Below are 26,998 nucleotides of genomic sequence, written 5' to 3' on the forward strand. Positions count from 1 at the left end.
CAGGGAAGGGAATTCAAGGAATGATGGTGGGATGAGGAAGAGGTGGCTGCTGGTAGCTCTTTCTCTTGCCCAATGACCCTTCAAAACCTGCAAGTGCTGGATTGGGAACTGGTGGTCTGTACCCCAAGGTCCCAGGGACATTGCCCCACCTGGCTGATGTCTGGCACAATCTAAACGGAGATTTAGACGGAGCCAGCATGGTGTAGTGGTTAGAGTGCTGGACTAGGACCAGGGAGACCCGAGTTCAAATCCCCATTCAGCCATGAAACTAGCTGGGTGACTCTGGGCCAGCCACTTCTCTCTCAGCCTAACCTACTTCACAGGGTTGTTGTGAAAGAGAAACTCAAGTATGTAGTACACCACTCTGGGCTCCTTGGAGGAAGAGCGGGATATAAATGTAGTAGTAGTAGTAGTAATAATAAACAGGTGGAGCAAGTGGTAACACACTGGAGACTGGCTAACGGAAGATTGGCTACCTGGTTCAAGACACACACTTCGATGCTCCACATATCCACTTTGAGAAGAAAGAGAATCTGACAGTGACAAGGGGCAGGGTTGCCATTTTGCTCAGAAATGCAGATATTGCCTTGATTCCAGGACTTCCACACAGCACTATTGTATCACCTAGCCTGGACTTCTAAGCTGTCATTTAAAAAAAGAGGAGGAAGAAAATTCTATGTCGCTGTGAAAGAAAACTTGATATTAGACAGGTTGTCCGATTCTCAGTAGAAGACTCATACCCTTCTCCTGCCAGTTGACAGCCTGCTGCTGAGGATTCCCCTTGACCAGTACAGGGCTGTCCTAAGTATAGAGGGGGTGGGAGGGAAGTAAATCTGAACTCACAAGTATGAGCCATGGCTGCGGCAGCTGCAGCAGGGGAGTGGCAGATCCCCCCCAGTCCCCGCAGGGGAGTGGCAGATCCCCCCCCCCAAAGTCCCCGCCGGCATCCCCCTGAATAGCCCAGGCCAGTGGCAGCCCAGTTCAGGCCTTCTCTGGCCCAGTCCAGGCCTCTGCACCCATGCAGGGGCCATTTTAGTGGCCTCCATGAAGAGGTCACCAAAATGTCCCCCACACATGCGCAGAGGCCTGAACTGGGCTGCTGCAGGCCCAGGCTACTCAGAGGGAGGCTGGTGGGGGTGGAGGGGAGCCACCCCCCCCCAGCCATGGTTTGTACTTGTGAATACAGATTTACTCCCCTCCTGCCCCCTCTATACTTAGAGACAGAGAGGTTGGTTGGCCCTGAGGATTGTGGCAATAAAGGAGAGGCAAGCATTGGACAGGCTCGAGCTTCTCCACTCTTTCCCCTCTCCCACTGTATCCCCAAACCAGTGTGGGCTTGTCATTCACTGGTCTGAGAAGCCTGCACTGCTCAGGTTAAAGCCAGTTAAAGTCAACCCTGACCCTCTCTCCAGGAAAACAGGCCATCCATCTGCTCTGTCTTTCAGACCACTTTGCTCTCTGGTAATTCTGCTTCTAGGCTTTTGCTGGCAACAGAGCTGCTTCCTGATGCCTTCTTGCTCTGGGGCAGCTCATCCCTGCCCTCAGATGCACCCCAACCCTGCCAATTAAAAAGCGCTGTATTTTTCCCTTGAAAAAAATTTATGCAGCTCACAAGACACCAGTTGGCCACCCCTAGTTGAGACTCTTCCCTCCCACCTAACATAACCTGCTGTAATGTCCTCCCATGAGACACTGGGAGCCATTGTCATGGGAAAGATACTGATCGTGATTTCTAATCCAGGGGTTCATTGTTACTGAAATGAACACCACAGGCAGTATAGTGTAGAACCAATTAGAATGGAATAGCTCAAACCATCAGCAAGTAGTATACATGCAAATAGTCTGAGTCCTCATTTTATTAAATGGCTGTGATAAACACATGCACACACATTCAATATATGCAAGCAAATAAATGCAAATATGCACCTTTCAAGGGAGAAATGTTACCTTGGCAAAATAACCACTTGCTACTCTATCTACGATGACAGCATAAGTACTCAGGGCAAATAATGAATCAAAGACTTATTTCTGCAACAAGAAATAACCCAAAGGTAGCTCTTGCAATAGAATTTAAGGGCTGTACCCCCAAAATCAGGGGGTGGGGCAAATGTAATCCCACAGGGGTCCCTCTGGCACTGTGGGTCCCCTGCGAGGGGTTACCTTTGCCCCCTACCTGATTTCAAATAGGAGCCAGGGAGCCAGAATCTTGGATTCGGATTTCAAATAGGAGCCAGAATCCTGGAGAGATTCTGTCCAAGCCTGTTCCCCGGCTGGTTTAAAGAGACTGCATCCCAAGTATAGCCAGTCCAACAAGAATGGCAGAAGTAGAAGGAGTTCAGCTACAAAAACAGGGGTTTTAGTCAGAGTTCCAACTATTGGGCTCCCTGCTCTCATTTCTGACGTCTTTCCGAGAGTGCTCGATAGTGGGCATAATGGTCCGACATTCCTGTTTGACCAATATGATTGCACAGCCCTAAAAGCACTAGTGCTGAACTATGATATTCTGTGTGTTTCTCACACTGTTCAGATCATCTATCAGCATTTCACACAGAAGTGTCAAGAATTTGCCAAGCAACTGAGTCTATGACTGTTTTCTGAGGCAGGAATTTGCACAATAAGATAAGTACATTAATTTTATAACAAATGTTAGAGGGAGCTCAGGGGCATAGCTAGGGGAGAACGGGCCGGTGTTTACCTCTCTCCCTGGTGATCCCTTGGAGTGAGTGAGATAATGGAGAATATAGGGAGGGGTGGAGCTAGGGGGGCCCAGGTTCTTTGAACCCATCCGCTCAATTATAGCTACACCCCTGAGAGAGCCCTCAGTTATGCTAAGAGGATACTTTAGTGGCCACACTGCAACACATTTTGTGAGTCTTAATTTTAAAACGTTGCTCTGGAAGCTTCAATGCATCACTGAGATCATCCACTTGTAATGATCATCCACTGTTTCAATGGAGGGACATCACTCATACATGCATTCTATTATTAGACCACATTTGAAGGAAGCTACACTGGAGCCCTCAGAGTTAGCGGATTACAGACCTGTTTCTAATCTTCCATGGTTGGGCAAGGTGGTTGAGCAGGTGGTGGCCTCTCAGCTCCAGGCAGTTTTGGATGATGCAGATTACCTAGACCCATTTCAAATTGGCTTTTGTGTGGGCTATGGGGTTGAGACTGCCTTGGTCAGCCTGATGAAATATCTCCAACTGGCTATCGACAGAGGAAGTTTGACTCTGCTGATCCTTTTGGATCTCTTTGTGGCTTTTGATACCATCTACCATGGTATCCTTCTGGAACGCCTGAGGGCGGTGGGATTGGGTGGCACTGTTATACAGTGGTTCCCAGTGGCAGCCCATGAACGTGCCTCCGGCGGGGTGGTGAGAGGCACCTTTACACCTTTAAGAGTAAATTAATTCGGTGCTCACTTCCGCTGCTGCGGCACCTGAACACTGTTCAGAGCTGCAACATGCTGCCTAGCAGCCCCTACAGCGGGTAAGCACCTCTGACACTCACCTGGCTTCCATGGAGCCGAGCCCCCGCCAGTGGCCAGGTGAGTGGCGGAGTCGTTTCTCCACTGTGGGGGCTGCTGAGCGGCATGTTGAGGCTCCGAACAGCATTCAGTTGCCACCGCGGCAGAGGTGAGCACCAAATTAATTTACTCTTATAGGTGCCTCCCGCTGCCGCCCCCCCCCCCCCGGAGGTTCCGGTCCTACCTCTCTGGCAGTTTCCAGATGGCGTCACTTGGAGACTGTTGTTCTGCTAAGCAAGAACTGAAGTGTGGAGTTCCACAAGGCGTCATACTGTCTCCAATGCTCTTTAACATCTACATGAAACCACTGGGAGAGATCACAGGAGGCTTTGTGCTGGGTGTTATCAATATGCTGATGACACCCAGATCCACTTCTCCATGCCGACCTCATCAGGAAATGGCATATCTTCCCTAAATGCCTGCCTAGAGGCAGTAATGGGCTGGATGAGGAATAACAAACTGAAGTTGAATCCAAATATTTTTATTTTTATTTATTTTTACATTTTTATATCCCATTCTTTCTCCAAGGAGCCCAGAGCGGTGTACTACATACTTAGGTTTCCTCCTCACAACAACCCTGTGAAGTAGGTTAGGCTGAGAGAGAAGTGACTGGCCCAGAGTCACCCTGCTAGTTTCAGGGCTGAATGGGGATTTGAACTCGGGTCTCCCCAGTCCTAGTCCAGCACTTTAGCCACTACACCACGCTGGCTGGAAGACGGAAGTACTGACTGTGTGAGGCCAGGACCCAAGAGATGAGTTTAGATATGCCTGTTATGGTTGGGGTTATACTCCCCCTGAAAGATCAGGTATGTAGCTTGGGAGTGCTCCTGGACCCCAAGCTCTCCCTGGTTTCTCAGGTTGAGGCAGCGGCCAGGAGCACTTTTTATCAGCTTCGGCTGATATGTCAGCTACATCTATTTCTAGAGATGAATATGCTGGTAGCCTCAAGGCTTGAATACTGTAATGTGCTCTACATGGAACTGCCTTTGTACATAGTCTGGAAACTACAATTGGTACAGAATGCAGCAGCCAGATTGGTCTCTGGGACAACACTAAGGATCCACCTAACACCGGTTTTAAAAGAACTGCACTGGCTGCCAATATGTTTCCGGATGAAATACAAAGTGCTGGTTATTACCTATAAAGCCCTTAATAGCTTGGGTCCAGGCTATTTAAGACAACACCTCCTTTGTCATAAACCCTGCTGCCTGTTACGATCTTCTGGAGAGGTCCGGTTATGGTTGCCACCGGCTCATTTGGTGGCAAACCAGAACTGGGCTTTCTTTGTGGCTGCTCCCAGGGCTTTGGAATATGCTCCCTGCTGAAATAAGAGCATCTCCTTCTTTGTTTGTTTTCAGGAAGAACCTCAAGATTCTCCTGGTTTTGAAGGCTTTTAATTAGAATTAATGTTAATACTTTAAAAAACCTATTTTAATTATTTGATTCTATTATTTTATTGTGTCATGTATTTTAATCTGAGATTTTAAAATATTTTAAATTGTGTACACCACCTAGAGATCTACATATCAGGCAGTATAAAAATAAGATAGATAGATAGATAGATAGATAGATAGATAGATAGATAGATAGATAGATAGATAGATAGATGTTGCAGATACAATCAGGCTCGTCTCTTAAAGTAACTGGAAAGTCCATTCAAAAGGTATGTATTTGCATCTGAACACCTCTAGAGTTTTAGACTAGGATAATATATACATTTCTTGGAGCAGTAAGCTATTCTGCAAGTGTGGGTGACATATAGGCTATTTTGCAAGATCATTTCATACTCCACACAGACCAAAAAATTTGTGATGTCATGGCATCCAAATGCAATATCATAACATTAGCCTTACTTATGACACTATAAACAAATTATATTTTGCATCACAACTATGAAGACAATTCACTAATATAATCAGATACCTTTGCAACTAGATGGAAATAGCCTAATCATAATGCAATAGGAAGCTTCTTATTAAGTCCTGTGAATGTCTGCTATCAGGAAATGCAAATGTCCAGCCTTCACTAGGTGATGAAAAAGAGGTTAGTTAAATACCAAGAAATAAGCTGTATTGAGACACTGGGGCTATTCACATGACTGCACTCACAGGTGGGTGGCAGTGTTCCCTCTAACAGGGTTTCTCAGCTGTTGTTGAATACAACTCCCATAATTCCCAAGCAAAGGCTACTGCAGCTGGGGATGCTGGGAGTTGTAGTAAACAGCATCTGGGAATCCCCATTAAAGGGAACACTGGTGGGGGGAGGGAGGCAGGGTTCAACCCACCTTCCCCCAGATGATTGTGTGGAGCCCCTGCGGTGCCAGAGCTGTGTGCCCACACAACCTGCACTGCCAGGAGCAGCACAGAGGACTATCCGTGCGACTCCCGGCAGCATGGTTAAACAGAGGCTGGGACTCGTTATCCTGGCCTCCACATATCTCACAAGGCACCATGCGAGGATTTGTACCCTGTCAGACAAGTGCTCTAGGCACCCATCTCTGTTCCGTGGTTCACCCATCTCCTTGGTTCTGTGGAGGCAAGGAGACACACGGGTCTGGCAGCCAGGCTCAGGAGTGGGGTTAGGCTGGGCAGGAGCACATGGATCCCAGGATCCACAGGGATCCCAGCGCTCCATACAAGCAGCCTAGCCCAGACTAGACTGCTAATGAGAACAGCCTCACTATATTGTCCATGCATCCAAGTGTCTGTACAGTGCACAGAGGGATGATTCCGATGCTGCTAGTCTTGGACTCTAATAAAGGTGCTTTGATTTGATTCAGATGATGTTCCATCCACCAGCCAACCACACATACTGATATGTGCATGCTGTGAGCCCCTTTATCCCAGGAAATGCCAGGGCACCTTTCTCTATGGGGTGGGGGTGGGCAGTTCATCTGAACTGCTCCTCTACAGCTGGCTCAAAAACTAGGATTTGGGCTGCCCATAGAGGAGTAATTCAGATGAACTGCTGCCTCAAGTGATCAAGGAAAGATACCCCAGTATCCTGGGATGGAAGAAAGGCTATACACAGCCATGGCACACATACATCTTTATTAAGTGCATTTCATCAGCAGATTAAGTATCGTCTGAACCCAGCCATGTATATATTTTGAATGAATGTACATGTATTCATTTAAAAAGTGAACCTGAGTACAGAACCTCTCATATGCAGGGTAAGATAGGAAGTGTACATGTACTGAAATAATGAGTGAATAATTGTACTTGTGTACAGCTCTGTAGACAGATTATACATGTGTTAAACATAATGTGTAAACAGGGTTAGTTCTCTATGTTATGGAAGACTGCATTTATCCTTTGAAATTTGGCTGAGCTTGCTTTTCTGCTTGCTTTTGAAATATATCTAAATTAACAGCACACTGGTCATTCAAAATATCAAAGGTGCACATTGTTAGAAAAAAATATTGTGTACAGAAATGCCAAGAAAGTGTAAGCATCAAAATTTCCAGCTATTTTCTTATTTTCAGAATCTCACAACCATTTCTGAATGTAAATCCCCAATACCTAATGAAATAATAACAGCTTTAGGTGTTCATGCACTTCTGAGGAAACTGAGTAGTACCAAAAATATCTAGGGATAAAGGAAACAAGAAATTCAGTAAGTGGACACTGGGAAAAGCAGCAGATAATTATCACCTATCTGTTGTGTTTCTTCATGCATGAGCATGAGAAAGAGAATAGCATTATTTTATTAGTGCCCTGATGCTAAGATATATAATGAACCCATTATTAAGCATTCCATTATTACACCCCAACATAATATTAATTATAATTAATTTTTCTTTGAGTTGTTAGTATTGTAGTGTGGTCATATGATGTAGCTCAGTGGTCAGCTGGCCAAAAAGAATGCCATATGATACGATCAGCTGGCCTATTGAAAATCCATGTGGGTAGGCTTTGAGTGTGGTCAGGGAGATGAAAAGGGACATTCCTGTGGAATAGCTGTTTTAAGTCTGAGAGGCTGAAATCCTGTCCAGCATTCTTTCTTCCCTTATGGCCCTTATTTCTAGCAATCCCAGGGTTTTACACATACCTGCCATTTCTCTTCTGACAGGTATGGAAGGCTGAGAGTTAATTGGCATATAACACTGACATAAGAAAAGCCCTGATGGCTCAGGCCCAAGGTCTATCTACTCCAACATCCTGTTTCACACAGTGGCCCACCAGATGCCTCTGGGAAGCCCCAGGCAAGAGTTGAGGGCATGACCTCTTGCCTGCTGTTACTCCCCTGCAACTGGTATTTAGAGGCATCTTGCCTCTGAGGCTGGAGCTGGCCTATAGCCCTCAGGCTAGTAGCCACTGACAGACCGGTCATCCACGAATTTATCTAGATGATTCATAATAGTAATTACTAAATTTAAAAAAAGGTTGATAAAAGTATATTTTCACTCCTTTTGCTTAAAATTAATAATACAAAGTCAATGCTAAACAGTAAATGCTAAAACAGAGTGATACAAAGGTATTTTTACAGTTGCCAGTTGCTAAGGCCGCAATCGTAAACACACTTGTAGAAATGTGTAAAAGACATGTTATCGCCCTCTGGATCAGAACGCTGAGAGTGCCCTGGAGTTGGAAAAGCAAATCAGAGAGACATTGAAGAGAGACAGAGCTGAAATAATGGGTGACTCAGCTTATATGCAAGGAAGTCCAACACAGAAGTGCTGAACTTCAGAAGAAGGGACTTTACTAGTCCCCTCATTTTTGAGAAAAGGAAGTTGAAAGGGAAAGTCAGGAGGGTCAAATCACTCCAGAAAGCATGGAACTTATTCAAAACCACAATAATAGAAGTTCAGTTGGAATGTATACCAAGAAGGAAGAAAGGTACCACCAAAGTTCAGGAGGATGCCAGTGTGGCTAACAAGTAGACTCAGGGAAGCAATAAAAGGGAAGAAGACTTTCTTCAGAAAATGGAAGTCCTGCCCAAATAAAGAGAACATAAAGGAAAATAAATTCTGGCAAAAGAAATGTAAGGAGATGATAAGGGATGCAAAAAGAGAGTCTGAGGAGCATATAACTAGAAGTGTCAAGGGGGATAACAAAAACTTCTTTAAATATTTAAAGAAGCAGAAAACCTGCCCGGGAAGTGGTTGGACCCTTAGATGATGAGGGCGTGAAAGAGATTATTAAGGAGAATAAAGAAATTGCAGAGAAGCTGAATGAGTTCTTTGCATCTGTCTTCACGGCGGAGCATACTGACAATATACTGGCTCCAGAACTGAGCTTCTCAAGCTTGGAGGCTGAAGAACTGAGTCAGTATGAAGTGATGAAAGAGGATGTTCTATACTGTCTTTAAAAACTAAAAATTAACAAATCGCCAGGGCCAGATGGTTTTGAAGGAACTCAAATAGTTTGAAGGAACTTAAATGTGAAACTGCTGATCTCCTAGGAAAAATATTTAACTCTGTACCACAGGGCTGGAAAGTAGCGAATGTAACTCTGATTTTCAAAAAGGGATCCAGAGGGGATCCAAGAAACTACAGGCTGGTTAGCTTAACTTCTGTGTTGGGTAAACTGATGTGTTGGGTAAACTGATGGAAAGCATACTTATTGAATAAAATTGTTAAACATATAGAGGAACAATCTTTGCTGAAGGAGAACTGGCATGGTTTCTGCAAGGGCAAGTTTGGCCTCACTAACCCCTTTGGAGTTTTTGAGAGTGTCAGCAGGCATGTTGATAAAGGTGATCTGGTTGACAAAGTATACTAGGACTTCCAAAAAGATTTTGACAAAGTTCCCCACCAAAGGCTCTTGAATAAATTTAGCAGGCATGGGATAAGGTGAAAGGTTCATGTGTGGATCAGTAAAAGGGATGTGCACAAAACGGGCTGGCCCGGTTTGGTTTGAGGCCGATCATCAACCAAGATGATCATGGGCCTGGAGCACCTTCCTTATGAGGCAAGGCTACAGCATCTGGGGCTTTTTAGTCTGGAAAAGAGGCAGCTACGGGGAGACATGATAGAGGGGTATAACATTATGCATGGAGTAGAGAGAGTGGACAGAGAGAAGGATTTTTCTCCCTTCCTCACAACACTAGAACCAGAGGTCATCCCATGAAACTGAAGGTCGGGAAATTTAGGAACTACTTTTCCACACAGCACATATTCTCTGCCACAGGATGTGGTGATGTAGTTTGGTTGGCTTTAAAAGGCTGAGACAAATTCATGGAGGACAGGTCTATCAGTGGCTACTAGTCTGGTGGCAATAGGCCACTTTCAGCCTCAGAAGCAAGATGCCTCTAAATACCTCTTGCGGGGAGCAATGGCAGGAGAGGGGGCATTCCCCCACCTCTTGCCTGTGGGCTTCTCAGAGGCATCTGGTGGGCCACAGTGAGGAACTGGGTACTGGACTAGATAGGCCTTGGGCCTGATCCAACAGGGCTCTTCTGATGTTCTTAAAAGTTCCATTACACTTGTGGACCATAATTCTGAGTAAACATGCTTAGGATCACACTGCAAATATTATAATCATTTCTTTCTTTAAAACATTTAATTACTACAGTACTAAACTGATCTAAATCAGGCAGTGCTGTTTACAATTTCAACAGCATCACTGCTTCATGCGTATCCCTTCCCTCCCATCTCTATATCCACTGGAGGAACGAAAACCATCAGAACCTATTAAACGCGTCACAACACAGAGTAAAGGGAAGAAATGTTGGAAGTGGTGGTTTTTCACAGACAGGAAAGGAAATAATGGAGCACAATGAGTGCAGAATATGTTTTTTCTTCCTTGTCGCCCTCTCTGCTCTATTCCTGTTGGCTCCCCCACTTTCCTATTTTATGGTCTAAGTGCTAGCTCCAAAGGGTATATTCTTTCAGGTTTATAGCCTTGACTAATGGAATTGCTCTAAATAACATTTTGATCTTGTAAGGTCACACAGAGTGCTATACCTTTCCTTTAACGATTCAGGTCTGGACTAAGCATTTCCCAGAATTGAGATGGTAATGAAGTCATTAGTTTCTTCCTACTTGAAGCTCCGGTTAGAAAAGGGAATTCTATGGGTAGAGCCTGAGTGGGCCTTTTTTATGCAGCTCATACCCAGCTGAGCTATAACACCTGTTACATTTTCCCAGGAGCCTAAGCTACAGCGTCCTTCCAATCTATTTGCTCTTCTTATTCTTCTTCAGCACATGGACAAAAGCTGAGCAACTGTGTTTTCTGAGGCAGTGTTAATTGAAAATTTCTGACCAGTGCAAATGTTAGAGCCCCTAATAAGGCCTTGTTGATTATTTCCTCATTGCCTTTCATAATGCAAGTATAATGCAAAACTCCAACTAATTAAAAAATGACATTTGAGTTGTTCTGCACTCCTCACCACAGCAGACAGACAAGCAGATATGTAAGAGAGAGTAAGGGAGAGGGGTTTTTTTTTGTTTTTGTTTTAAATGAAACAGTAATTATGTCACTATCTAATATTGTGCTGTTCAATCCATGAAGATAGGAGAATGAAGTTGAGTTTAAAATAGAAAAAGCCTGATGGTGACAGAAAGGGGAAAAACATGTAATTGCTCTGTGGAAGATGCTGGATGGTGGAATGGCTAAGCAATTCTGACAACCGTCAAGACTGTATGTCATATGGGACAGGAACCAGGCCCTGGTTTGTCATCACAATAATAATTCTAAAATGTCAATGTTCTTCTAGGAAGCTACAAGTCAGTGTGATCCCATACTCAGGAGTGTAGAGTGACAGCTTAAATTGGTGGTACAGCAGAACATTTATGCCATGTGGCTCAAAAACCATACTTTTGAGATGCACACACTTGGCACCTGCAATTCCTGTAATTTAAAATGAAAACATTAATGGTCCGATGATACATCATTCTCACTATTAAACTTATTTTCCGTCTCTTAATACTAAAAAAGGTGTCTAAACTTTGTTGCTATTTTCAAGCCTTTTCTTTGCTATTTCCCCCTGACACTATTCCTCACCTATCTAGGCCCTAAATTAAAAACAAATGTATTTTATAGTGTTTCAGACCAGTTTTCAAAACGGCTATAGGAAACACATAAAATATATCTTATTCATTCATTCATTCATTCATTCATTCACTTTCTATACCGCCCTTCAAAAAATGGCTCAGGGTGGTTTACACAGAGAAATAACAAATAAATAAATCAATAAGATGGATCCCTGTCCCCAAAGGGCTCACAATCTAAAAAGAAACATAAGAGAGACACCAGCAACAGTCACTGGAGGTACTGTGCTGGGGGTGGATAGGGACTGTTACTCTCTCCCTGCTAAATAAAGAGAATCACAACATTAAAAGGTGCCTCTTTGCCAAGTTAGCAGGGGTTAGGATTCAACAATCAGGATTCAACAACTTCAGGACTTCTGTTTTAAATTGTTTTCCAGCATAACAACAATATACTACAAAGAACAAACAGCTAAGAGATGATGTGATGATCTTAGTGGGGAGAGGGCGAACTGAGCATTATCCACCCTCTGCCTCTCCAGATTCCTCTTTTCTTTGGGTCCTTCCTGCCACCATCTCCTTAATACCACCCTAAAGACCTCAATAAGGAGGCCCTAGGTCTTTGAGGGTTTGTTCATTAGGAATCACCAACCTCCAGCTTTCCCATTTACAGAGATGGGAACACATAGCCTACATCCTTTTAGCCCTCTTCAGATGTTTTTGTAAAAAGGAAGTTGTACTGTACACGATTATAACATCCAAAGCAGGAATGGAATTTCTGCCACTGGTGCATCATTCACCCTCCAACCCACCTTCACCCTCCAACCTACCGCGCGCACACACACACGCACACACACATGTGTATCTAGGTAATTTTGTAGCCTGGACCTAAAGGCTTTTGGAGGAAACCCCACACACACACTGCAAGTAACAGTCTGATACACGCACACAGTGTGACACATGAAGTATTTACAACTATTCTTGAGGGCACAAATATGAATTCACAAGAATGGGAGAATATAAAACAGGTATATTTATACAAATATGCTTTAGCACAAACATTTCAACACACAACTAAACATATTCCCATCCCACATATTTCTTTCCCCACTCTCCTCTCTGTCTCTAAAGCAGAAGTCACGCTCGGCACCCAGCACAGGTCAGAATCACACTTGGCCGCCCGGCGCAGTGAGGGCCGGGGGTGTGGCGACCACACCACCCAGCACAGACTAAAGAGGATTTGGGGGCCCAGGGGGTGTGGAGACACTGGACTTTGGCCCCGAAGTCCAGGGGTAAAAATGCCTCTGTATATAAAACTATTGTTTTTACCTTCTGCCCATGAATGCAAAACCTGAGGAGTTTTTAAACACCTGCAGGGCACAGTATAAGACCAGCGCGTTGTGCTCAGCTTAGTTGCAAGCTACAGTTGCAAACTCTACAGGCTAGGCTTAGTATTTGCTTACATTCATTATGTGTTCATAAAGTAAAACACAATATTCCAGTGCAACTGGGACTTACACAGGTAATTAGCTCCTAACCAACAAGGCATCCTGACTGAAATGGAATCCCTTTCCTGATATACTTGGATGAAATAAAATGCTCTTGGCTTCTGAGGTCTTTAGCAAGATGCCCAGCAGTGGTTAAAGGGAGATGATGTTTGGCATCAGGAAGAAACTGGGACAGAGCTGAAGAGGCAAGAGTAACAATGTGAGCAACTGCAGTTCAGGGTACAAGCAGGGGCCCAGCAAGTCCCATGGCAGCCTGTGTTCTGCCCTTCCTGTAGGGGAAGAATGGCAATTCAGTCCCCAAATAACAGAGCAAAACCAGGCTGGTGAGGAAGCAGCAAAGCAAGAGGTCTTAGGACAGTTCTTTAGTACTGAAGAACTACAAGGATCTATTTTTAAGGTTACAAACAAATGTGAAAAAGCCTGCAGCTTAATTTCAGCTGTAGCTCATGGCTGAAGAGAGAAACCAAAACAAACAGCCATCTCTGGAGAGACAAAATGGAGACTAAGACTGGAAGAAGTAAGGCGGCGGGGGGTGGGGGGAGAGTCCAGCACTTTTATCCATGACCCTAAAAGACCCCACTGGTCACTATGAGACATTGCAGCAGAGAGCTGATGCTGCCAGGGTCCTAGCTCCAACACTTCCACCCCCCCCCACACACACACCATTTGTAGGGGGGCGGTGCTAGCCCCTCCATGCTGCCCTTTGCCTTGCTGCTTCCAATACCTCCTTCCTTCTCCTCTTCCTCTCACCCCCACTACCCCCCCATAGCCCAGCCAGTTCTTGGTGGTGAGCGGAGGGTTGCAATATTTCCTTTCTTGCACCAATTGTGAGAGAGGAAACATTGCCTCCCCCTGCTTGCTGCCACACGAGTCAGTCAGGTAATGGTTGTGGAAGCAGCGGGGAGATGAGAGGAAAAGTACGAGGGAGGTGGCAGTGGTGGTGGCAAGGAAGTACTGTGGAGGCAAGAAGAGCCAGCCCAGCCAGGTAATGGTGAGGGCAGCAAGAGGAGGAGGAGGAGGAGGAGGAGGAGGAGAAGTCAAAGGCAGCAAGGCAGGTCCACAAAGTCAAGAGCCTGCTCAGCCAGGTAATGGTGGCAGAGTCAGTAAGATGAAGAGGGGGAAAAGGAAGGAGGCAGTGGCAAGGAGGTTTGCCATAGCAGAGGCAGAGGTGGGGCCCAATGGTCAGTGTTCACAGGATATCCCCAGGTACAAGTTAAACTCCATTGTAGTTTAACTTGTAGTTGGGAATTGCTATAGTCCCAGCTGACTCACCTTGTGTAGACAAAGGCAATGTAGTCACAGCAGCATTTACAAACTCCAGCCTTAAGGATTGGGTCCAGTGGTTGGACCATGATCATTATTGTCTTCACACTAAAAGCATTCTTAAGCTGCAATCTGACACAAATTGCTTTGGTCAGGAAATTTAGGACCACCTTCAGCCTCAGAGGCAAGATGCCTCTCAATACCAGTTGCAAGGGAGAAACAGCAAGAGAGAGGGCATGCCCTCACCTCTTGCCTATGGGCTTCTCAGAGGCATCTGGTGGGCCACTGTGTGAAACAGGATGCTGGACTAGATGGGCCTTGAGCCTGATCCAATGGGGCTATTCTTATGATATTTTATTGCAATCAATGGCACTTACAGTCAGCAAATGTTTACTCCCAAGTAAATTCCATGAAATGGGATGATACTTATTCTCAAGTTAGTGTGCATAAGAGTCCAGCTTCAGCAACACTGAGAATCTATTAAACCAACACTGCAGCAAGAAACTATATATAAAGAAATATATGTAAATTCAAAAAGAATTAGTGCTGCAAGTGTTAGTCTATTTAATCAGTAGGTTAATGAAGTAAAGCTTTACAATCTGAGCCTATGCAGAGTTCGGCATGCCTAAGCCTACTGATTTAAGTAGCTGTACACACAGCCTTAATTCTACTTTGGTTCGGGCTATTCACTGATGAATTGGTGGGGCTGCAGTTGAGACCATGTGTTCAAAAACTATTTGGCTTCCAGTCTGCTACTATAGCAAGGAATTAAAAAATGAATATTAAGGATAGCCTTTACTTTTCTTGATATGACAGAGCTTTTTATTTAATTGGAAGTAATCTTACATCTGCAGTTACATATATTGAGATTTTGAAGTATTAAACTACAATTGATCAATTGACTAGGCACTATTTAATTAATGAGAAATTGACTGATCCAAATAGCTTCACGACTGAGTGGAGATTTGAACATGGATTTCCCTGGCCCAACACTCTATCCATTAAACCACAGTGACTCAGCACATCACATGCACATGATCAGGTCAGCCCATTTCAACACAGCCAAAAAAATCAGCCCAGATCAGTATTCCCTCTAACAGTGATTCCCAGATGACAATTCCCATAATCCCCAAGCTAAAGCCATTGCAGCTGGGGATTCTGGGACTTGTAGTCAACAACACCTGGGAATTCCTGTTAGAGGGAACACTGGCCCAGACTGATTTAAATACTGGTTGACACATGCTGAACGGGTAATAGGAACTGAACTTCCATTGTGTCAAAAAGAAGCTTCTATTGCCTTATAAGAGCCATGAAATAGGCCCCTGTAAGAAACATGAAAAGCCAGCTTTTTTATGCACTTCTAGAGCTTCCATGTCATCTTGGTCAGCTATTTTGTCAGGTCCAGGAAAGGCAGAATATGGACTGAATTTCTGTTGAATAGACGCCTAGTGGACTTTACAAGTTGCCCTGTGAGGCCTCAGAGTCCTTGTCAGGAATAGGGATGGGTGTGCAGGGTCAATGCCTGTGATTGGCAAGCAATATGAAGCCTCTGGATTGGTCTGGTCTGATCATAGACACTAGGACATGGGCCTTCTGCCTTTGCCTTGACAGCAACATAGTCTGCTGGACCCGCTTCTCTAACTGATCTGTGGGTCCATGTGATGAGTATAGCCTACTTAATATGCCCCTGCATACTTGAAAGACCCAGGTTCAAATCCCCACATTGCATGACCTTGGACCAGTCATTCTTTCTCAGTCTAACCTACTTTACAGGTCTGTTGTGAGGATAAAATGGCGGGGGGCGGGCATTATGCTGCCCTCAGTTTCCTGGAAGAAGGGTGACATAAACATGTAATTCAATAAATCAAATTGTCCATCATTTTTCTACTCTGTCTCTCAGAGTAGATGGGAAGAGGAAGATGAGTAGTTATGAAGGAAGGAATAACAGCTAAGGACAGGTCAGTGGCAACAATGATAAGGTTTGGAGGTGGCAATGGGAAAGTCTGAACATGGATAGTCACTCTAAGAAACAGCTCACCTCTTATGGCACCCGTCTACCTACTGCTAAGTTTGATCTCAAAGAAAAGATACACTTTTAAGATGGTACATTTTAGTCCCAGCAAGCAGTGACAGAAGAGAGAGGCCATTGAATTAGTAAGGTATATTAAGATCATAGAGAAAGATTCAAGGCTGAGCTTTTGCTGATGATGAAACATATCATAGGTATGCATTAGGGATGTGTGAACCAGTTCGAGTTCAAACCGAAGTTCACAATCAAACAAAGGCTAGCCCTTCAGCCAAAAAGGCCCAGTTCGGTTCAACTTTGAACCGAACACACCGGGCTGGCTCAGGGATTCTAACTGTAAAACAACAACAATTCACCATGCTGGGGGTGGGGGGGGGTGTCTCAGAAGGTCAACCCAGGCATGCAAATGGCCAGTGCACGTGTGGCGGCCTTCAAAATGGCTGCCACAAGCAGGCAGAGGGCCGGGAAGGCCTGTAAATTGGTCAGTCCAGTCCAAAAAGGACTGGGGGGAGGCCGGCAGGGGAGGGGAAACCTTCTGAGACACCCTCCCATGGTCACAGCAGCACACACACACACTCCCGAGGCCAGCATTATGATCCAGTCCTGGCAATGAGTTATTAAACCATTTTTTAAAATTTTAACAATTAGAACCCCGAACCGGCTTGAACTCAAGCCGAACAGGGGTTCTAGTTTGGGGTGCCAAAACCAAACATGCCCGGTCTGGTTCAAGTCTGGTCCAGACACTAACTGAACTTGCCAAGCAGGTTTTGCACACACCCCTAGTATGAATGCCATCTAGTAGTGGTGTGCCCGGACCGGTCCGGAGCCATGGAAAAGGCCTCCGGACTGGTCCGGAATTTGGCTGGTCCGGCGGTCCAGCAGCGGGGGGGGGAGTGTCCCTTTAAGGGCGTGGGGTAGTACTTACCCCTCCCGCCGCTCTTCCTCCTCCGGCACTCGTCTTTAAACAAACGTTTTTAGAGAGGCGGGGTTCCTCCCTGCTGCCCCTGCCCCCATCGTTGGCTGCAAAGCTCTAAAGTAAGTAGAAGCTGGCGCTATGCATGCACCCGGCCCAGTGCACGCACGCCCGTTGCCGCGGCCAGCGCGCGTGCCGCATATGTCACGTGCACGGTGGCAACGGGCGCGCACGCGCCACGCCGGATGCATGCGTAGTGCCAGCTTCTACTTACTTTAGAGCTTTGCAGCCAACGATGGGGGCAGGGGCGTCAGGGAGGAACCCTGCCGCTCCAAAAACGTTTGTTTAAAGACGACCGCCGGAGGGGGAAGAGTGGTGGGAGGGGTAAGTACTACCCCCCTGCCCTTAAAGTCACACTCCCCCCAGTGCCGGACCACGTCTCCATGGTTCCGTGCACATCCCTACCATCTAGGGGTGGATATTTCTCTCATTCTGTAAGTCTTCTGTGCATTGCTATGCAGAATGTTCCATTCTGCCCCTCTATGGCAGAAAATGTCTCTAATTTTGGAATTGGCACATAAGCCGTTTTCTCTTGCCACAGCTTTCTGTTTCTTCCATTTGCCGATATCCCCCACCCCGTTAAACCATTCACATGATCAATTGTGCATCATATCACATCGTTGGAGGGGTTAGTATGAGATCCTGGGTACAATCACATCGGAGTTCCTTCATAGCTTCCATTTTACTCCAACTTTCAATTGACCAGCTTGCTGGTGCTCATAGAGTTTCCATTCGAAGCTTTCTCTATAGTGCTTATCATCATAGGTCCCCATCACTATTAGCATGCACTAGCAAGCTCATCAGAGCTGTAAACAGGGAACTATGTGCAATTAAGCAATTTATCCCCATCTGGAACATTTTAAACATGTCTTTAGTGTTAAAAACATTAACATTCCCTTAACAAAGGGAAGGAAGTGAACAAATGCACAAGAAGGAGGAGGAAAATTCCTGAGAGGTCCTAGTCTGGACCAAATAGTCCCCAGTTTGGAGGAAAGCTAGTGGGGAGGGCTAGTTGAGAGGTTGGGGACTCTTCTTCTATCTGAATCTCCCTGTCCTGAGCCAGCCCTGCCTCCTCTCTTTGGCCTTGACCAGCACAGAAGACCAGCTGCTGGAATTCTTTCTGCCAGCATGAGCCATGGACCTGATTGCCCTGACGAGCTGCAGCTGTGTCAGGGCTAGTATCATCAGCCAGGCTCCAGAATCACTGTGGTGGGGTCTGGGGAGTTTAGCTTAAAAGGCCTGGGGCAAGGCAGAGCTGCAGCTGCTGGCTTAGCTGCCGGCATGGATGCTGGTAGGTGGCTGCCAAAGCTGGCCACCAAAGAGGGTGCTAGGCCTTCAGTGTGGGACTGAAGTCTGAGGGCAAGTTATGCTCAATGTTCTCCAGTTTAAGTTTTTTGTTTTAGTGGTTTGTGCCAGGCTGCTCACGGGGCTGGAGTTAAGGATGGAGAAAGGGGCACATTTGATGAGGTTGGGGCAGCATTTGGTAGTGGTGGAGAATAGAAGATTGAGCATTGGCAGGCCAGCATGCTATTACAGGGGAAGGGAGTCCAGTAACTTAATTGCTGTTTTCCCTTCCAGCTGTCCTGTCAGCTCTCAGGCCTCAGGAATTTCTGATGCCCCACTGAACCTAACCATGCTCCTTTGTAATGTCAGGTTGGTTCAAAATAAGATCAAAATCATCCATGATTTGATCGTGAATGAAGGAGCGACCTGGCTCATATAACTGAGACCCAGCTGCAGGAGGCTAGTGGTCCTGTATGGATTCAGCCTCTTCCCCCAGGATACTCTGTTGTTGAGCAGGTATGGGAAAGTGGACAGGGGCTAGGGGCAGAGTTGCCAGAACCTAAGGGGTATACTCGTGGGTCAAATGGGCCGTAAGCCAGAATTTGGCTTTTTTAAAGCCAAATCTGGCCACCTAGCTAGGGGGTAGAGTGGCTGTGGTCCGTAAGAATAACATCTTCCTTACCAGGATCCCTGTGAGAGAATTGATTTATATTGAGTATGTCTACCTTAAGTTGGGGACTTGGGATAGATTGGGGATTCTGTTGGTATACCGTCCATCCCAATGCCTCCCTAACTGAGCCACCAGAGCTGGTCACTGAGTTTGTGTTGTAATTACCCAGGCATTTGATGCTGGGTAATTTCAACTGGCTTGTCTGTTGCTGCTCAGGAGTTCATAGCGGCCATAACAACTATGGGCCTATCCCAGTTTAGTCCTAGAACCTATGCATGTTGCTGGTTACATGTTGGATTTGGTCTTTTGCTCAGATGTGGGGGCGCTATGTGGGTGGTGTCTCCTGTAGTTTCCCCATTGTCATGGATGAACCACTTCCTGGTTAATGTTGGCCTCACATCATGTCTGACCCCTGCAGGGGTGGTGGACCTTTTAGAATTGTCTGCGTGAGAAAGCTGTTCCAAGTAGGATTTCAAAGGGAGTTGGAGTTGGTACTGCCAGTGATTCTGTTCATGCCCTGGTGGATAACTGGAACTGGTGGGATGGGGGGCAGTGAAGGCCACACAGTGGTGGCTACAGGGAGCTGGGACGAGGGTCCCCCCCTTTTACATTACAACACTGCTGCCTGCACAGCGAAATGGGGCAGCAGGAGTTGGGGTGTGGTGGGGGAGAAGCTTCCCGTTTACCTTAAAGCAGCGTCCGTTGTTGTTGCACAGAGGATCGGCGAGGGAGAGCTCCTCCCAAATGAGTGCATGAACCCGATGCAGCCTGTTTGGGACCTTTCTCCCCATGTGGAGAAAGGTCCAAAATGGGCTGCGTCGGGGCGTGTTATATATTTGCATGTTTCCTTTCTTCCTCAGCTGCCTGAATGGATGGCTGAATCAGGATGGAAGTTCTCCCTGCTGTGCGCTGGCCTCTCTACCTCCTGGGAGTTGTTTGAAGGGGTGGCAGAACTTGTTCAGTGTAGCAGGTGTTGGCGGCACCATTCCCATTTCTAATCAGGCCCTCCCTGTAGAACGTGGGAAACATTTCCAAGTGCCACGCCTGAGACGGCTGTGGAGACTCACGTGCGCTCCGCCCCTGTAGCTTTGCTGCTTTGTTTCCTAAACACAGATTCTCACACTCCTCCGCCCACCCCTTGGTCCTGCTTTCTTTGCCGCCCTCCAGTCCCTTCTTCACCGTCTTCTTCCTCGTGTCTTTCTCTTCCTCCCTCCCATTTCTTCTGCACTCTCCCCCACCCGCCACATGATTGCCTTTGCCTTTCAAAGGTGGGTGCAGGGTTTTAAGGGGCCTCAGTGCACATGTGAGCTCTGTTCCCAGCCCTCAGGGGCAGGAGCGTAGCTAGGGGAGAGGGGGCCCGTGTTCATCCCTCTTTCTGGCGGCCCCCCCCCCAGACTGAGGGAGATAATGAAGAAAATAGGGAGGGATGAAGCTGGAGGGCCCTCTGGAGCTGGGGGCCCGTGTTCTTTGAACCCTTTCGTTCAATTATAGCTACGCCCCTTGCAGCCCTTCTTCCCGCAGCCCTTCTTCCTGCTTTTCCTGCTTGACTTCCCACCACCTTTTTGGTGCCCACCTCACTTGCAAGACTTCAGTTGCCCAAGTAATCAGTCTGAGTGGGTCTGGGCTGATGGTGCCTAACAATATGCGCTGGGGAGTCTCCGGGTCAACTGTCGCTTGTCTCTGCCTTGAATTTCTTGGACAGCCTTAGGGAAAGACAGCTCTCTCATCCTCAGAGTTCCCATCTAGGACAATAATAACAGTAATAGTGGCCTGCCTTACAGAGGAGTTGTAAAGACAACTTATATGAAAAGTTTTTGAACCAACAACTTGCTGTTTGTGTTGTGTGTGGGAAGCCAATTCCGTTGCTTGGGTCCCACCCACCCCCAACTAAGGCGTGCACTCATTTGGGAGATAGGAGGGGAGCTGGAAAGAGCTCTCCCCTTGCTGCTCCTCTGAGCAGTGGACACTGCATTAAGATAAATGGGGAACTCCGCCCCCCCCCCCCCGCCACACCACAACCCTCCCCGCTGCAACTGCTGCTGCCCCATTCCACTACGCAGGTAACAGCATTGTAAGGTAAAAGGAGAGACTTTCCCCTTGTACCAGCCCCCCACAGCTGCCACTGTGTGGTCCTCACTGCCCCCATCCCACTGCTGTGGTGGCTTTTAGAAGAAAAAAGGGGGGAGGACTTCCCCCTCACCACCCCTACCATCGCTGCAGTGGTGGGGGTGGCAAATCCTATGAGCAACAAAAGGCTTAATATGGCCCTGCACTTGGGAGGTGTCCAGCAATCCCTCTGACAAGATTAGATTGGATCATTTTTGGTTTGCGACTCCTGAGGATGTGGACAAGATGTTCGGAGCGGTATGACCTACCACCTGTTCTTTGGATCCTTGCCAAACATGGTTGATTTCCTCTTGCAGGGAGGCTGTTGGAGCTGACCTAGTTGATATCATCAATACCTCACTGAGGAAAGGCAGAATGCCACTTTGTTTGAAGGAGGCAGTGGTTAGACTAGGGGCCTGCATGAGCTGGCTTGACAGCCACAGGCAGGGTGGGGTAGGGCAGGAATCGGTTCCTTTAAAAAGGAGAAACACAGGTGCTTAACTGTGCCTCTGCCACCCTACTACTCATCCAGGACCAGTACTGGTGTGCAAAAAGACCATGCATGGCTGCTTCCCAGCAGTCCATACATGGTGTCAGCACGCACATGGCCGCCGCCCTTTAGGAGTGTGCATGGAACCGGTCCGGGGCCATGTAAGAGGCCTCTGAACCAGTTCGGAATTGGGCCGATCCGGCGGGGTGTGTGTGTGTGTGTGTCTGGCTTTAAGTACTTACCCCTCCCGCCACTTTTGCCCCTCTGGCGCTCCACTTTGTTGCAAAGTTTTTGGGGCAGCAGAGTTCCTCCCTGCCACCCCTGCCCCCATCGTTGTTGGGGGGGAGGGGAAGTTGCTGCCACGCCTGTGCCCGTCGCGGCGCACCGCACACATCACACGTTGCGTGTGTGATGTCACACGCAATGTATGACATGTGCGGCTTGCGTGTGCATGGTGGCGGCAGGCACACACGTGCCACAACGGGCGCATGCGTGGCAGCAACTTCCCCTTTTTCCCGACAATGATGGGGGCAGAGGTGGCAGGGAGGAACTCTGCCGCCCCAAAAACTTTACAACAAAGTGGAGCGCCGGAGGGGGGAAAGCGGCAGGAGGGGTAAGTACTACCCCTCCGCCCTTAAAACCAGACACCCCCCCAGTGCCGGACCACGCCTCCGTGGTTCTGTGCACATCCCTACTGACCTTTAGCTGTAGTGTAATGCCCAATGTAATACCATTTCAGTCTGAACATGTAGCACAGTGGTTTGAAACAGTGGCTTTCAAGCCATAGATTATGAGTTCTAATCTTGGGGTCCCTTTCACTTTTAAAAAATTCTTATACTCTATCAACTGTCATTCTTAATACAGCCTCAAACTTCAGTTGACATGGGCTGTTTTGCCAAAATGTGCCATTCTTTCCAAATGTTCATGGTTATTACCAGACAGTTGGAGAAAAAGAAAACAGCAAGTGTTGCAGCCAGCAGGACTAGAAATCGGAGCAACATATATGATGTCTTAAATTGTATCAGGAATGTTTTATTTTTATTAAGAACGTAAAGAACTGTGGAGAGGGTAAAAATGGAGAGAAAGAAAGCAATACCATGCATGATTAAAATTCATAGCCTCTGGTTTAAAAGCCAGCTCCAGACCTAATGGAGAAAGAAAGACAGTGCCTATCTCTGGCACTCCATGTTGTCACTGAGCACTAGGAAATTGGAACAAGCAACCCAGTCAGTTGAAAGACTGGGTAAAATGGAAGCAGCCAAAGAATATTGATGCACACATTGAATGTCGTGTCCCCAAACAAAATAAAATTGTTTAATGTTTTAATGCTTGCTAGCTCATGGTAATGAGACTCAATGATGAGTACTTGCAAGCTGGAAAGGGCTTAGGATGGTGAACTGGATGAGCACAGTGAGGTCAACTGAAAGATGAGGTACAATGGAAGCTACAAAAGGTTAATGCAAGGGATGTGCGAATAGATTTGGATTTGAATCGATTTGACCCAAATCTGGTTGATTCAGGTGATTTGAGCTCAAAACAGATCTCCCCAGACACTCCTGGCCAAATTCAAGCTTAAATCAAATTGCACCAAATTTGATTCCAATCTATTCAAGAATCGGGTTCCTTCTATTAATTCCCCCAGATTCCCAGCTTTCATTTTTTAAAAAAAGCTAAGCTCTAGCCCTTGTAGAAGTGGAGTTATAGAGCAAAATGTGTATATAATAATTTTTCCTCAATGAATCCCTATGAGGATTAATTATACACCTTCATTTCTTATATTCATTTAGACTGTCTTTGGACAGTGTCAACTGCCATGTGCGAACTAACACCCACCACCACCACCCGCAAGGCAGTGAGGTATTACTCCGTTTATTATACTAGGAATTTTTTCAAGTGTTTAGACTCATTAGTGTCTAATAACCTTTCCTCATAATTAATCCTTATGAGGATTCATTACACACCAAAGAGTCTAAACATCTCAAAAATTCCTAAAATATAAACTGAGTACTCCAGTGGATTGGGGGGTAATTGGCACATGGGATGCCACTAATTCCCACCCACAAAGCAGTGGGGTCAGAAGAAATTAAAACAGAAGAAATGAAGGTGTGCAATGAATCCTTATAGGGATTTTTTTTTTTTTTTTTTTTTTAGGAAAAGTTACTATTTATTTATTTATTTAATCACATTTTAATACCACCTGATATGTATATTGTACACCAAAGAATCCAAACACTTGAAAATAGTGCCTGCACATTTTGTTATTTATTGTTTATTTAAAATATTTATACTCCACCCCTCCAGTACACTACTGCTCGGGGTGGCTCACAACAATCAGACAGACACAAGATACAATAAAAGTAATAAAATTAACTAAATTTATAAAGTTGCCAGATTAAAAACCACAATTATTATTCGGTTCAAATTAAAGGTTATTTTAAAAGCTAAAAAACGGAAAATTATAAAAAGCTAAAGAACCTACCAGATATAACCAAAAAAATTGGAGCATTAAAAAGCCGCCTCCAAAAAGGTGCATTTTAAGATGTTTTTTTTTTAAACACTGAGGAAGAGAGCATGGCGAAGCTCTTCAGGGAGGCTGTTCCAAAGCCAAGGGGCCACAACCAAAAAGGTCCTGTCTCTAGTCCCCACCAATTGGATCTCTATTAGTGGCAGGGCCATCAGCAGGACCTGAGATGATGAGCAGAGGGCTCTGGCAGATTCATATGGGAGGTCTGACAGGTACCCCAGCCCCAAGACATGTACGGCTTTAAAGGTCAATACCAGCACCTTGAATCTAGACCAGAAGCAAACTGGTAGCCAATGAAGCTGACGTAGGATGGGTGTAATACTCGTGAAGTGACTTGCACCCACGAGCATCCTTGCGGCAGCATTCTGAACCAGCTGAAGCTTCCGCACAGTTTTGCTCCATAACTCCACTTCTACAAGGGCTAGAGCTTAGCTTTTAAAAATAAATAACTAGTAACACTGGGGATCCATGTTAAGGTTAAGGATAGGGCAACTTCAAATCTCCATTATTTCCTATAGCAGAAATATACAAAATCAGTTTTTAAAAACCCTTAAAAATCAAACAAGTGCCCCACTGCCTTCAAATTTGGGTGGCAGGTGGCACTCATGGGAAACTACCCACCACCCAAATTGGGTGCCCCTAGGACCATTAGAAGTGGGACAAACTGATCCTAATCCAAATCCAATCCAATCCAACTCGAATAGAATCTGATCAGATTTGAGTTTGAATCAAATCTGGCTGATTTGATTCAACTTTGAATTGAATCACAAAAAATCAATTTGTGCACATCCCTAGTTAATGTGATCTAGTGTACGATCACCTGTTCAAAAACAAATAAAATCTTGTAATATTTTAATGTGCACTTGTATGCATGGCTTAGCTGAAGGGGGGAAACTCGCAACAAATGGAAGAGAGCCAGTGTAGTATGGTTAGACTAGGACAGGGAAGTTCCAAGTCCAAATCCCCATTCCACCATGGAACTCACTGAGTGACTCTGCACCAGTCACCTCTCTCTCAGCCTAACCTACCTCACAGGGTTGTTGTGAGGATAAATTAACCATGTACACTACTCTGGACTCCTCAGAGGAAAAACAGGACATAAATGTAAAATAAATAAATAAATTAGAGAGCAGCAGGAAGTGAAAATGGGGCATATGCAGTGTCTACACATTTTGGAAATGCAAGCCGGAAGAATGACAAAAAGCAAAAACCTTGGTGCCTCTCTGCAATCAGGACAAGTTAACTCCCGAACTGCTACACAGGGAGCGAATTCTGAAAACATCTCTATCACACCAGTGAAATAAAGCTTGCCACACCCTATATATGGGAGTGAAGATGCATACCTCTGGGCTCAAGCTTGTCTTTAAGCAAGCATAAGAACAATTTTCAGATAAGATGGCAAACACACACAGAGAGAAAACAGGACTGCCCATCTCTAAAAGTGGGGACATGCACAACATACTATTCTTATTCACATTCCTTGTTTTGTTTTCTAAGGTGGGAAAAAATCCTGGGGAGAGTAAAAAGATGTGTTTTATTTTGCTTCAATGCCCCAGGAAAGGCCTCAAATACAGAGACATTGCTTTGAAGGCCCTCCAAAGCATTGCTTTGACAAATGCATCTCTTGCCTTCTCTCTCTCTCTCTCTCTTTTTAAAAGAAAGTCCAAATTCCTCATTTGTTTAGCCTGAAATCCTCTACACATTCCCACAAACTACTTCCTTTTCTCTCCCTTTTTTTTCCATAATCAAACTCCCTCCTTGTCCCCCTCCTCCCTCTCCCTCCTTTTAATGAAGAGAAGTTCAGAGAGTTTTTCCCTCCCATGAATAGATGGCAGGCACCTGGGAGTTATGAATTTTAAAGTGATCATTTTCTTTCAGCCATTCGGGACAATGGGGATCTCCTTTTGACTCAGTTTCACAGCTTTGAGAGGCTCTCAGATCAGCCACATTCCAATCAGATTGGAGTCAGATCAGAGCTGTGTTGGACTGCATCAAGGTCTCTCACAGAAAGACAAGGAGCAGATGGCCAACACTGAGCTCTCCTCCCCTTTTCAGACTGCAATGGAAGGCAATGTGGGAAAGCGTTCCCCCAGCATTGCCTATTGATTGCTGAATAGGACCACCACATGCCACCAGCCTGTAGGTATGAACCTCTGTTAACAGATGGTGAGATCATTATGAGCAATTAATTCCTTTAATGTATCAGTGGGAACATGTTGGGAAGGATGAGGCAAGCACGGAGTGAATAGTGAACGTCTTGCTCCTAGGGGAAAGCAACAGCCACATCACTGAAGGATGGGAATTTTCTTTCAAGGGCCCCTGTGTGCACACTGAGAACTGCTGTTAGCTCTATGGGCCGCAGAACCAAGGCAAGGTTTTGATTATCTAGCAGGCCTTCCCTTGTTGATCTGTGCAATTAATAACATATGCCTCCCATCCACTCCCCGTGCAAAAAAAAATATCATTTTTATTTACACAAACAGTTCAAAAATAACAGGGGAGAAATCTAAAATGATAAAAAATGTAACACAAATATAAAAATAGGATTCAAATGATGATAAAACCAAGTCCTATTTCCCTTTTTATTTGTAATGTATTAGGATTAGATCTGTTTAAAAATTTTGAACCAAGAGCGACAGAAAGGGTAATATTCCTGATAAATCAATATTATTACTACTAATTATAATTAATCTTA

At 45.7% G+C, this 26,998-nt stretch overlaps 2 long non-coding RNA genes across 9 annotated transcripts in view; one reads left to right on the forward strand and one right to left on the reverse strand.

Annotated features, from left to right (window-relative positions):
• LOC128324101 (uncharacterized) overlaps positions 1-26,998 on the reverse strand; it is a 139,128-nt gene that overhangs the window by 111,258 nt on the left and 872 nt on the right. The window lies entirely within an intron of this gene.
• LOC128324103 (uncharacterized) overlaps positions 1-26,998 on the forward strand; it is a 67,065-nt gene that overhangs the window by 36,702 nt on the left and 3,365 nt on the right. The gene's annotated exons all lie outside the window — the stretch shown is intronic.

This window comes from Hemicordylus capensis, chromosome 4 (genome assembly GCF_027244095.1).
Source record: "Hemicordylus capensis ecotype Gifberg chromosome 4, rHemCap1.1.pri, whole genome shotgun sequence".
NCBI lineage: Eukaryota > Metazoa > Chordata > Lepidosauria > Squamata > Cordylidae > Hemicordylus > Hemicordylus capensis.